Genomic DNA, 12,592 nt, shown 5'->3' with positions numbered 1-12,592 from the left:
ATTGCATAAATTATTTATGTAAAGTAATAAAGTTTAGGATCCAGTTCTGACCCTTGTGGTTTTCATCAGGTAACTTCTAGTAAATTATAATTCATATTATTTGTACATTTTGATGTTTTGAGTAACTTTTACCCAGGAATGTGAAATTAATCATGATTCAGAAATAAGAATAATTATATAAATATATATTGGAGACAGTTTATATGAGCTATAGTAATAATCTGTATTATAATAATGTTATTTCAGCTGCAGTAGTTTGGTGATATCAGGAACTACTCATTATTTTGTTGGATCTTTCTGATTATTTTCAGTTTGTATTTATAGTCAGTTCAGTTACTGCTGCAGGAATCAGCTGTTATTTTTCTCTGGACTTTTTTCTCCTCATGATTCCATCATGAAACATTTTTTCATCAGAACTTCTCTTTTCCTCATGAAGGTTTTATCAACACGTCTCTAATTTCACTGCAGATTTCTGCTGCTCTGAAAGAAGAAACTAAACATCATGTGAGTTGTGATGTCATCAGTCCCACCACATCCCTCACATTTACTTTCAGTTTTAGAGTCAGACTGTTGTTCATATATTCTTCATCAACTCTTTGGATCATTTGATCAAACTGTAAGTTTTCTTGTTTTTTCTAATTGAACTTTGATTTACTTGTTTGTTTTTTCTCTCATGTTTTTAGAAAACATCCACTTCTGATTTGTGGTCAAAGTTTCATCTCTCTTCCTTTTAAAGTTTAATCTTCAGGATTATTAGATTAGTGATGAACAGCTGATGTTTCTTTGGTTTTTCTCTGAACAAATTATTCCATGTTTCTATTTCCTGGATTCAAACTTTGAGTTGTTTCCCAAAAAAGATAGAAGATTAAACCATGATTTATCAGATATCCTGACTTAATTACACCTTGATTTGGTTTCTCAAAAGCAACAACACATATGTTACATTTATCCAATTATCCACATATGTGACAATTTATCCTCTGCCAATAACCTGGCAGAGGATAAATTGCTGTTCTTAGTTCATCCTGGTTCCCCAAACCCATCAGAAACCAAAGTGTTTATCAGTGATTCACCATCTTGTCTGCATGTTTTGGTCTTTTCCCTCCTGAAATAAAATGCTGCAAATTCATGTTGATATTCAGTCATGTACTATTATTATTTTTAACAATATGATGATAGAAAATACTATTATCAAGCTTAAAAAGATTTATGTTACAGTTTGTTTCAGAAGACTGATGTTCTAACTTTGTCTAATTACACAGTGAGGTTGTAAAAACCTCTACATATAAAAAGCAACATGTTGACAATATAAAAAACAGGACATGTGGTATGAAAGAGGGAGAAATGATGGAGAAATGAGGTGAGCAATGCAGCAACCTGGTTTATTGCAGCAACCTGGTGCGTTGCAGCAACCTGGTTGCTCTGTGGAGGATGAGGGAGGGAAACGGCAACGCTAGCATCTCAGTGGGGAGCCAGACTCTGATGACAATTTTCTCACTATTACACCTCAATGCCAACTCCAGACAGACAAACTTATGATCGGTTCTGCTGATCTTGCAAATTCTCCAAGGTTTATTCCTGAGGTTTTAGGAACTGCAACTGAACTGTTCGTCTCAGTAAGAACCAGTTCTTGTTTGTGGTTCTGCTCACACAGCATCTGAGTCTGAATGTTCACAGCAAGGCATTTCCTTGTATAAGACAGGCAGCCTCTCAATGGGCAGAACAGCTGCCAATGTTTTCTGAATTGTATGATATACCAGAGAACTGACGAGCCCAAAAATCAGAAATCCTGTCATGAAAAACTGAGTTTTATATACATCTTAAAATCCTCAACCAACAATATGGACAGATGCAGGGCTTTTCACATTTTTATACTGTTGTTTTTCTAAAGAGGGAGAGGAAATGAGAAACCTGTAACAGGTGATTTTTGCTGTTTGTTTATTGTTGACATGGTTACCTAGACAAGTCGCTGTTTGTGGTCAAACTTGGTCACTTTAAGGTCTGTCAGCTGTCTGTAAGATGTTTCTTATGATTTGTGTAGATTAAAACAATTAGTTTGATAAAACAGCAAACCTGAAGTGGACTGAAAGTCCATTAATCCATAGAGCAGCGCGGAGACGGAACCGGGAGGATTTCATCAAGACAGGTCCATAAGGACCAGAGCTGGAGCTGATTTTCTTCAGATTCCTGTTCTGCAGCTCATCTCCACAATGTCTGTGTTTAGATGCTACATTAATGCCCCAATATGGTGAAGATATGTTTTATTTTCCTGAATGTGAATGAATCAGGGATGATGACACCATATAGACACAATCATGATAAGATTTAATTGGTGGTCTGATTTATAACCCTAATCATTAATTGCTTTTCATTTCCAGTGACCAAATTTTAATCTCTGCTGTTTGAAGGTTAATCTACAGGATTACTGATGAACTAAAATCAACCATGATGAACATCAAATGTTTTTTTCTCCTCTGAACAAATTGATTCATAATTTTTATTTCCTTGTATCAAACTCTAGTCTCCACCATTAATGTCAGCAACAGTTTCCTGTTGCTTCCTTTCAAAATAAAATAATATTAAGATGGGTTTGATTCAGTCAGATGATTAAATAGTTCATCTTTAACAGAGCGAATAATCCACTTGTAAAAATTAATAATTAACTAAAATCCTTCCTGTTCAGGTGAGTCAATGAATGTAAATGTTGCTCCATGTCTCCATCTAGTGGACTGATAGTAGAAGTGCAGCAGCTGATGGCAGCTTCCTCTGCCTCTCTGCTGTCTGACTGCATTCACCTGACACTGATATGAAGTAGAGAAGAAGAGCCAATCAGAGGAGGAGCAGCTGATCTTTTCCAGCACTAATGATGTAAAGGATGATCAGAGTTGATGTGATGAATGATGTGTGTTTCCTCTGCAGGTGAAGCTAGAAAGTGTGTGTGAGCTGATGTGGATTCAGCAGCATGGATCAGTGTGAGGACAGAGAGGAGGGAGTCCCTCCCTCTAAAACTACTCTGTGTGGGAAGATGAGAGCCAGAGCAAAGGTCAGAGGTGAGGTCACCATCTCTAACTGTCCACAGCCCTTTTCACACAGCGTTCACTATATCAGGCCAGAACAGACGTGGTGATGAAGCTGCTGCTGCTCCTCTTTGCTGATTAAGTTTTAATCATCATGTTTCTGTCAGGATCCATCAGAGACTCAATCCAGAACCAGAACCAGAACCCAGCTGTGTGTCCTTTAAGAGCGACATATCAAAGGGTCTTCCTCTTAACTTTAAATCTGCTGGATCTCCACCATCAGAGAGGTGAGCTGTTTCTAACTGCTGTAACTTCTGTTTATATCTGTTATTGTGGCCATGTGATGATAGTTCTGTTGGGTTCTGTTGTCATGAAAACATTGGACTGAATTTCAGGTTATTTTTTCTTTTCATACGTCAAAGATGTAATACGTATGATGTCTCCATGAAAAACATGTTCCAATAATGAACATGTTACTATGAACACAATAAAGTTCAACTGGATCCTTTGTATAAAAATCAAACAGGTCCGTTTGGATCCACAGTCTCTACCCAGAGCTTCACTAGTTAACAGAATCTCTAAATCTGATCTGATGTTTACCTGACATCAATTTAACCATCATTCATTGGACAGTTATTGACTCCATACAGAAAGAATCTTATAAATCCTCAGTCAGGACTCACTCTTATAAACTATTATGTTGACATGACGTTTGGACCAGAAACATTTAACTGTGTTTATTCTGTTTTGTTTAAGTCTAATTTTTCCAAATGAAACACTCATTTATTTAGTCTGATATTAATATTAACACAAGAACAAATGAACAGAAGGGAATTTTATTTCTATGTTGATATTTGCATCTTTCTCTAAAATCTGACAAAAGACAGATTCATTCTGAAATAAAACATTTTCTATGAATTATTTTATGATTCCACCTCTGAAGTTCAAACATCATCCAACATGGCAGATTATCAACCATTTCTACAGTTAAACTAAATATTTAGTGGATCTGATTGAGCTCTGGGCTTCAGTGTCTCTAATGGACCATCTGGTTCTGATTGAAGCTCCATCAGATCCTCCTTGGATGGTCAGAGTGGAAATGATTCCACATCCAGTCCCCGAGGGCCGGTGCTCTGCAACATTTAGATGTGCCTCTGTTGCACCACACCTGAATAGAATAATTAGGTCATTAGCAAGGCTCTTGAGAACAAGGAGGAAGTAATTAAGTCATTTCATTCCTGTGTTTTGTACCTGTGGCACATCAAAAAAATGCAGGACAGTGGCCCTTGAGGACTGGAGTTTGAGACCCCTGGTTTACAGTCACATAAAAATTATCTTGAAAGCAAACAGAAAGTTTTAATGAGAATTTTTCTTTCAGGATCCATAAGAAATTCAAACCAGAACCAGAACCAGAACCCAGCTGTGTCTCCTTTAAGAGTGACAGGTCAAAGAATGAGTTCATTCACTTTAAATCTCCTGGATCTCCATCATCAGAGAGGTGAGCTGTTTCTAATTGCTGTAACTCTGGAAACTGAACCAGTAAGAACTCAGATGTTTCCAGTTATATTTCCAGAGGTTTGATCCATTATCTACAGAAATCAGCTGCTCTGTTCTCATGAAAACACCTTCATATCTTTATCTCTGGATGTTGATGATGATGTTCTGTTGCTTCCTGACTCCATGTCAGACTAACAGTGGATCATATTTCCACTGGGAAATACCTGGTAAAGCCATTCTGGTCCATCAGGACTTGGTTCCTGTGCATTGTGAGAGCAGTTCAGCAGGGAAGGAAAGCTTCATAATGTGGTTGGTGAGATCTGCTGGAACTCAACCAAACTGAGCTGATGTGGACCATCAGAGGTTCTGCTGGTTCTTAATGGGATCAGCAGGAACATTAAATCTTTACAACTACTTAGATCATCTGGTTCACTGCTCACATCCAGATGAATATTTCTTGACTTCCTAATTGTTCCTGGTTCCTCTACAGAGTGGACCAGCAGAGCTCAGAGGTTCCCAGGGGTCCATCTGCCCAGCAGCATCAAACACAGCTGGACTCCATATTTATGGTCTGTATATGAACAACTACTACTTTTCCATGAGTTCTGTTCAAAGTCACCTTCATGCTGCACTTTGTAGACCAGAGGACTGTCAGTCTGTCCAACATCCATCTGGTGTTTGGCTCCATGATTTCACTCTGATGTTTCCTTCATCTATTATTCTGTTCCAGCTGCTGGAGGACAACATTGTTACTTTTGTGAAGAAAGAACTGAAGAAGATCCAGAAAGTTCTGAGTCCAGATTACCCAGAACATTCAGAGAGTGAGAGAGATGATGAGGTGTTGGAAGGTGATGATGAAGAGCAGAGGAGGAGCAGCAGAGAGGCAGTGATGAAGATCACACTGAACTTCCTGAGGACGATGAAGCAGGAAAAGCTGGCTGACCATCTGCAGAAAAGTAAGAGGATTTCTACAGAGATTTGAAATGATAGATAAATTACACATTTGCTGAAGTGACGGAATCAAATTCAAAAGATGATTTTCTTTCATGTCTGATTTTCGCTATTTGTTAATTTAGGACATCTTGCTGCAGTTTGTCATTATAAACTTAAATCTGGTCTAAAGAAGAAGTTCCAGTCTGTGTTTGAGGGGATTGCTAAAGCAGGAAGTCCAACCCTTCTGAACCAGATCTACACAGAGCTCTACATTACAGAGGGAGGGACTGGAGAGGTCAATGATGAACATGAGGTCAGACAGATTGAAACAGCATCCAGGAAACCACACAGACCAGAAACAACAGTCAGACAAGAAGACATCTTTAAAGTCCCACCTGGAAGAGATCAACCAATCAGAACAGTGATGACAAAGGGAGTGGCTGGCATTGGGAAAACAGTCCTAACACAGAAGTTCACTCTGGACTGGGCTGAAGACAAAGCCCACCAGAACATCCAGTTCATATTTCCATTCACGTTCAGAGAGCTGAATGTGCTGAAAGAGAAAAAGTTCAGCTTGGTGGAACTTGTTCATCATTTCTTTAGTGAAACCAAAGAAATCTGCAGCTTTGAACACTTCCAGGTTCTGTTCATCTTTGATGGCTTGGATGAGAGTCGACTTCCACTGGACTTCCACAACAAGGAGATCCTGACTGATGCTACAGAGTCCACCTCAGTGGATGTTCTGCTGACAAACCTCATCAGGGGGAAACTGCTTCCCTCTGCTCTCCTCTGGATAACCACACGACCTGCAGCAGCCAATCAGATCCCTCCTCAGTGTGTTGGCATGGTGACAGAGGTCAGAGGGTTCAATGACCCTCAGAAGGAGGAGTACTTCAGGAAGAGATTCAGAGATAAGAAACAGGCCAGCAGGATCATCTCCCACATGAAGACATCACGAAGCCTCCACATCATGTGCCACATCCCAGTCTTCTGCTGGATCACTGCTATAGTTCTGGAGGATGTGTTGGAGAGCAGAGAGGGAGGAGAGCTGCCCAGAACCCTGACTGAGATGTACATCCACTTCCTGGTGGTTCAGACCAAAGTGATGAAGGTCAAGTATGATGGAGGAGCTGAAACAGATCCACACTGGAGTCCAGAGAGCAGGAAGATGATTGAGTCTCTGGGAAAACTGGCTTTTGATCAGCTGCAGAAAGGAAACCTGATCTTCTATGAATCAGACCTGACAGAGTGTGGCATCGATATCAGAGCAGCCTCAGTGTACTCAGGAGTGTTCACACAGATCTTTAAAGAGGAGAGAGGTCTGCACCAGGACAAGGTGTTCTGCTTCGTCCATCTGAGTGTTCAGGAGTTTCTGGCTGCTCTTCATGTTCATCTGACCTTCATCAACTCTGGGGTCAACCTGGTGAAAGAAACATCAACATCTAAGAAATCTTCATTATTTAATAGACCTAAACTAAAGTCTCTCCATCAGAGAGCTGTTGACCAGGCCTTACAGAGTCCAAATGGACACCTGGACTTGTTCCTCCGCTTCCTCCTGGGACTTTCACTGCAGACCAATCAGAGACTCCTACAAGGTCTGCTGACACAGACAGGAAGTAGCTCACAGACCAATCAGGAAACGGTTCAGTACATCAAGAAGAAGATCAGTGAGAATGTGTCTGCAGAGAAAAGCATCAATCTGTTCCACTGTCTGAATGAACTGAATGATCGTTCTCTAGTGGAGGAGATCCAACAGTCTCTGAGTTCAGGAAGTCTCTCCACAGATAAACTGTCTCCTGCTCAGTGGTCGGCTCTGATCTTCATCTTAGTGTCATCAGGAAAAGATCTGGATGTGTTTGACCTGAAGAAATACTCTGCTTCAGAGAAGGTTCTTCTGAGGCTGCTGCCAGTGGTTAAAGCCTCAAACAAAGCTCTGTAAGGACACACATTGTTAATGCAGTTATGTTCATAAAAATCTGCTATTGATGAGGTTAACACGTATTTATGTTTCAGATTATTTATAGGTGGATTGGCTCTTCAAAATGTCTAAATTGAATAGTATTTTAGATTTTTGTCTTACTTCAGGTTAACTTAGAAAGTGAGCTATTACTGTTACAGGTTAAGTTTCTAAACTAACAAAAAGTAACTGTTAGAGATGGTCAATAAACTGGACTGATATTTTTTGCAATATTAACACAGGTGTTATGCCAGATTTACCAAGGTTTATTTTGTCATTGTTTTTACTAAATTAATTGTAAGAATAATTGATAGATTACTCAATTACTAAAATATTTGTTTTAAGCATCCCTAGTAAAATAAAGTTTTCTGAAAAATATTTTTGATAGGAAAAAAAATAAAATCATGAGGAATTTTTTTCATAACAGATTTTCCTCCCTGTCTCCTCAGACTGAGTGGCTGTAACCTCTCAGAGAGAAGCTGTAAAGCTCTGTCCTCAGTTCTCAGCTCCCAGTCCTCCAGTCTCAGAGAACTGGACCTGAGTAACAACAACCTGCAGGATTCAGGAGTGAAGCTTCTCTCTGCTGGACTGAAGAGTCCAAACTGCAACCTGGAAACTCTCAGGTAAAATGTTCTCAATCCTGGTGAAACCAGATTTCTGTTCATTACCTGCTATAAGATATTATGTAAATTTTATTTCAGTATCAGATCATAACATCAATAGATGTCTGACTGTGATGAGGCTAATCATGCTAAGTCTTGACACATAAACTCAGCTGGTTTTCATTTATTCCAGGCTGAAAGAACCAAGAAGAGAGAATGTAGAAAGATGGAGATCAGGCTTTAACTGTTAGTGTAACGCTGGACACTTGACAGATTGTTGCATCATCAGAGTACAAAGAAGCATTAATGCAGATTCTTCCTCCAACCAGTTGTTAGACTTTATCATTAATTTTACAAATAACAAAATTAGATTTATATCACCTACAGAGAGAATACAGTTTTATTCCTATTTTATGTTATTAACAGGTGAAACTCCAGTTTTCTTGAGTGTTTTTCTCACATTTAAATATCCAGTTCAGACCTTGGTCTCTACCTCAATGTTCTCATTTTCTCATCATGTGATGAATTGTGTGTCTGCAGCTTATCAGGCTGTTTGGTCTCAGAGGAAGGCTGTGCTTCTCTGGCCTCAGCTCTGACCTCCAACCCCTCCCATCTGAAAGAGTTGGACCTGAGCTACAATCATCCAGGAGACTCAGGAGTGAAGCTGCTGTCGGCTGGACTGAAGGATCCACACTGGAGACTGGAAACTCTCAGGTATGGAGGAACCTGCTGCAGGAGCAGAGAAGGTCTGATAGAGGAGGAAGAGGGAGAAATGTCTTTAGTCAGTCTGCTGGGTTTATTTAGTTTAAAATTTATTATGCTAATTCAGTATCTGGCTTGTATTTATTACAGTTAAATTATAAATATTGCTGGTAATTTTGGCTTTGTAAGTTTGCAAACTACATCCAATTAAAAACTGTAGGAATCTTCCACATGGTTCTGAATGAACCTGGGAAACAACCCATCTACTGGAACCACAATAACATGGTATTCAGAGCAGCAGGGGGCCAAATATAGCTCCATGTGGAACCAAGAGGTTGGAGAGAGAAAATCAGTTGAAACTGTTTCCTATCAGAGTTCAGTTTGTCTCTCTGTCTTCACAAACCAGGAGCATCATGGGCTGCGGGGCTCCACTGATGGATCTACTGAGGAAATACAAGAAGCTGATTGGCTGATGGACAGGAAGTTAAAATATGAAGATTAATAACATCATAAATCAGATATTATTGGTGTTGTGGATAGATGTAGTGCTGGATCACATGGTGTTATTATTGATTATAGATCAGCTGTTGCTCACCTGGTGACTTTAGTCAGTGATGATGGAGGAGGTTTAGTTTTTACTGATCACTTTAAGCTTTTATGTTTTTATCTCTGATCTTTGTTTAAACCTGTTAATCTGGTTTTAATGCTTTTGACACAAATATCTGTTATCCACTGATGTTCTGGATCTTTGATGATATTGAGGAAAATAATTAGTAATAAAGAGACATGGCTGAGAGCAAATATAGATTTTAGAATCAGTTTAAATGTTTCAGTGACAGGAAGAAAGAAACAAGAAACATAAATAGAAGAACTGATCCAGAAAGATATAATTATTATCAATAACATGTAGTAACTTTAATGCATATGGAATATAATGGGATGGAAACAGAAAACTGAAAGTAACTGAAAGAGCAGAAGAACATTTAGAGATACGAACTGATGATGTTTGAATGATGGAAAAGAGACAAAAGATGTTGATGAAGGAAACGGATCAGTTCTTGATTTAACACTCGTGTTTAGGAAGATTTTCAGCTGATTGTGGAAAATTCTTCTGACTAAGAACGTGAGGAGAGCCTGGAGCTAAATAGGAACTGGAAATAATAATGAATTTATTCTGATTCAACTTCTTCAAACTGTCACATCACTCATTCAGGAGTCTAAGGAGTTCAGCTGTTAGATTCCTATGATGATTTACTGAGGATAGAAACATTAAAACCATGTTGGATGGAGCTTCAGACCAATCAGCCCCCAGAAGCAAAGAGGAGAAGAAAAGCAGCTCCATGGTGATCAGATGGATGTTTAAAGATCTCAGAGTGAAATAAATAAATTCAGATTTAAAGCAAACCTCTCAACTTTAATGAATTTATGTGTTTTAAAATATAATGCTTTTAAAATATAAAACACATGAAAAATGAAGAAAACTATTCATAAGGCAAATAGATTTAGAAGTTTAGTAGATCCATCTATGTGGCAGTTTATCTCCACCAGGGGGCGACATCTGGAAAATGATCAAAAGTAAGAATGAAATCAGGGAATAAAAGAAATCCCTTGTTTTCCAGAAGGAAGGAAGAATTGAAGTGAATGATGAGGAAAAAGTAGAAAATGTAAAAATGAGAGCAGAAACTGGTTCAGATCCAAAGTTCTGATAAATTTACTAGGAAAGATAAAAAGACAAGATCAGCTCATCCAGAACTTCTGCAGTGGAGGGAGGATTACTTTCACAAGCCATTACTGCAGCTGCTGGGTTCAGGATGCTGCTTCTTCTTCTTGGGCTCATTGTAAATGTGTGCAGCGCCACCTGGTGGTGCTGGTTGGTAGAGGAAGTGCTGAAAGAGACTGATGGTCTGACCCCTCCTCCTTTCAGGGTGGAGCCTGCTGGAGGCCGATTCTTGACTCCAGGTCCATGGAGACTGAAGCGATGTAAGTGTGTTTTTCATCTGATTCATGACAACAAAGCAGCTCACATTCAACCATCTTCAAACTGTCACATCACTCATTCAGGAGTCAAAGTGTCAATAAATGATCAATAACTGCAGCTGGATTGTGTTTGTTCTCTCCATCAGATTCCTGTCAACTCACCATCGACACAAACACAGTGAGCAGAAACCTCAAACTGTCTGAAGACAACAGGAAGGTGACATGGATGAAGGAGCTTCAGTCATATCCTGATCATCCAGACAGATTTGATTACTGGTCTCAGCTGCTGTGTAGAACTGGTCTGACTGGTCGCTGTTACTGGGAGGTTGAGTGGAGAGGACTAGTTTATATATCAGTGAGTTACAGAAGAATCAGGAGGAAAGTAATCAGTACAGACTGTTTGTTTGGATATAATGATCATTCCTGGAGTCTGAGATGCTCTGATTATGGTTATTCTGTCATACACAATGACATAGACACTTGTCTCTCCTCCTCCTCTGTCTCTAACAGAGTAGCAGTGTATGTGGACTGTCCTGCTGGCATTCTGTCCTTCTACAGAGTCTCCTCTGACTCACTAATCCTCCTCCACACCTTCAACACCACATTCACTGAACCTCTGATTCCTGGATTTAGACTGTGTTGGACCAGTTCTGGTTCTTCAGTGTCTCTCAGCTGATTTGAGTCTAAAGAGTCTAAAGTTTCACATCCTGCTAGAAAATCTCACTGATTAAAAGATAGTTCAGTCTCTATATGTCTGTTTCATTCAGAAACATATTTTCATGGATCCAATCTGTGTCTTGGTTAAACTTTTTTACACAACCCTGGGATTATTCCAGGATTATTCCAGGATTATTTCAGGATTATTCCAGGATTATAACTGGATCATCATGTTGTTTTTTCTGTTTCCAGTCAAAAAATCACAATGAATCTCAGGATGTTTTGTCTCTCTCTTGATTTTTTACCTTTCATTTATCATCAGATTCTTTGAATTTACTGCAGTTTTTCTCAATTACTGGATATTTTTTGTTTCTGTTATCTCCTATATTCTGAAATGAATCTTGGATTCAAATGTTATTTTTTGTATTTTTACTGCAGTTGTACTTCATATTTTTTAGTGAACAATAAACACATTTAAATTTAAAATATGATTTTTGTTAAAAAAAATGAAAGCAGCATTCTTTTTCAACAGCAGACAAATTACAGTTTAATGGACCCACCATGTTGGAGAAGGAAGATAGGAAAATATTCTTCTTCTCTGACCTAAGAAATGATGATTGTCATGTTATTATCAATTTGGACATAAAAAGTTAATATTTATACAAAGAACCTTCAAACCTGACCCAGTTCTACTGGTTCTGTCAGGAGGAATGGACCAGAACTCCAACAAGTTCTCATGAGAACCTTGTGGAGGAAACCCTGATATTTGACAAAGTCAGACAGTTTCATGGAAATTTAACCAAAACCTGAGGAGATAAAATTCAGATTTACTGGAGGTTATTAGAGTACTGGGTCCTAAATGTTTCTACTTTATATAAATAATATTTATAATGAATCTAACTGGTTCACATTTACTTTATTTGCTGATGGTTCTACATTATGTAGCTCTGGGATGTTTTTAGAAGCCACGCATGCACAGGGAGAACATGCAAACTCCATGCAGAAAGACCCCAGGCCAGGAATTTAACCTAGGACCTTCTCACTGTGCAGCCCTCCATCAATAATCAGCAATACAATTCTCTCTGCATCTGAGAACGACTCTCTTTCTTTTATCTAGAACTATCAACAAAAAAAACAGAACAAAACAGATGAAATAACTACAAATGTCCTCTACAGAGGACAATTTTTCAACTTTCAAATACTACAATAAAATACAGTCCAAATACTTCATAGGATGTTTTAATATGCTG

This window comes from Poeciliopsis prolifica, unplaced genomic scaffold, assembly GCF_027474105.1.
Source record: "Poeciliopsis prolifica strain line A6 unplaced genomic scaffold, Auburn_PproV2 SCAFFOLD059, whole genome shotgun sequence".
Taxonomy (NCBI): domain Eukaryota; kingdom Metazoa; phylum Chordata; class Actinopteri; order Cyprinodontiformes; family Poeciliidae; genus Poeciliopsis; species Poeciliopsis prolifica.
The sequence above is the reverse complement of the archived record's forward strand: the minus strand, read 5'-3'. Positions refer to the sequence as shown.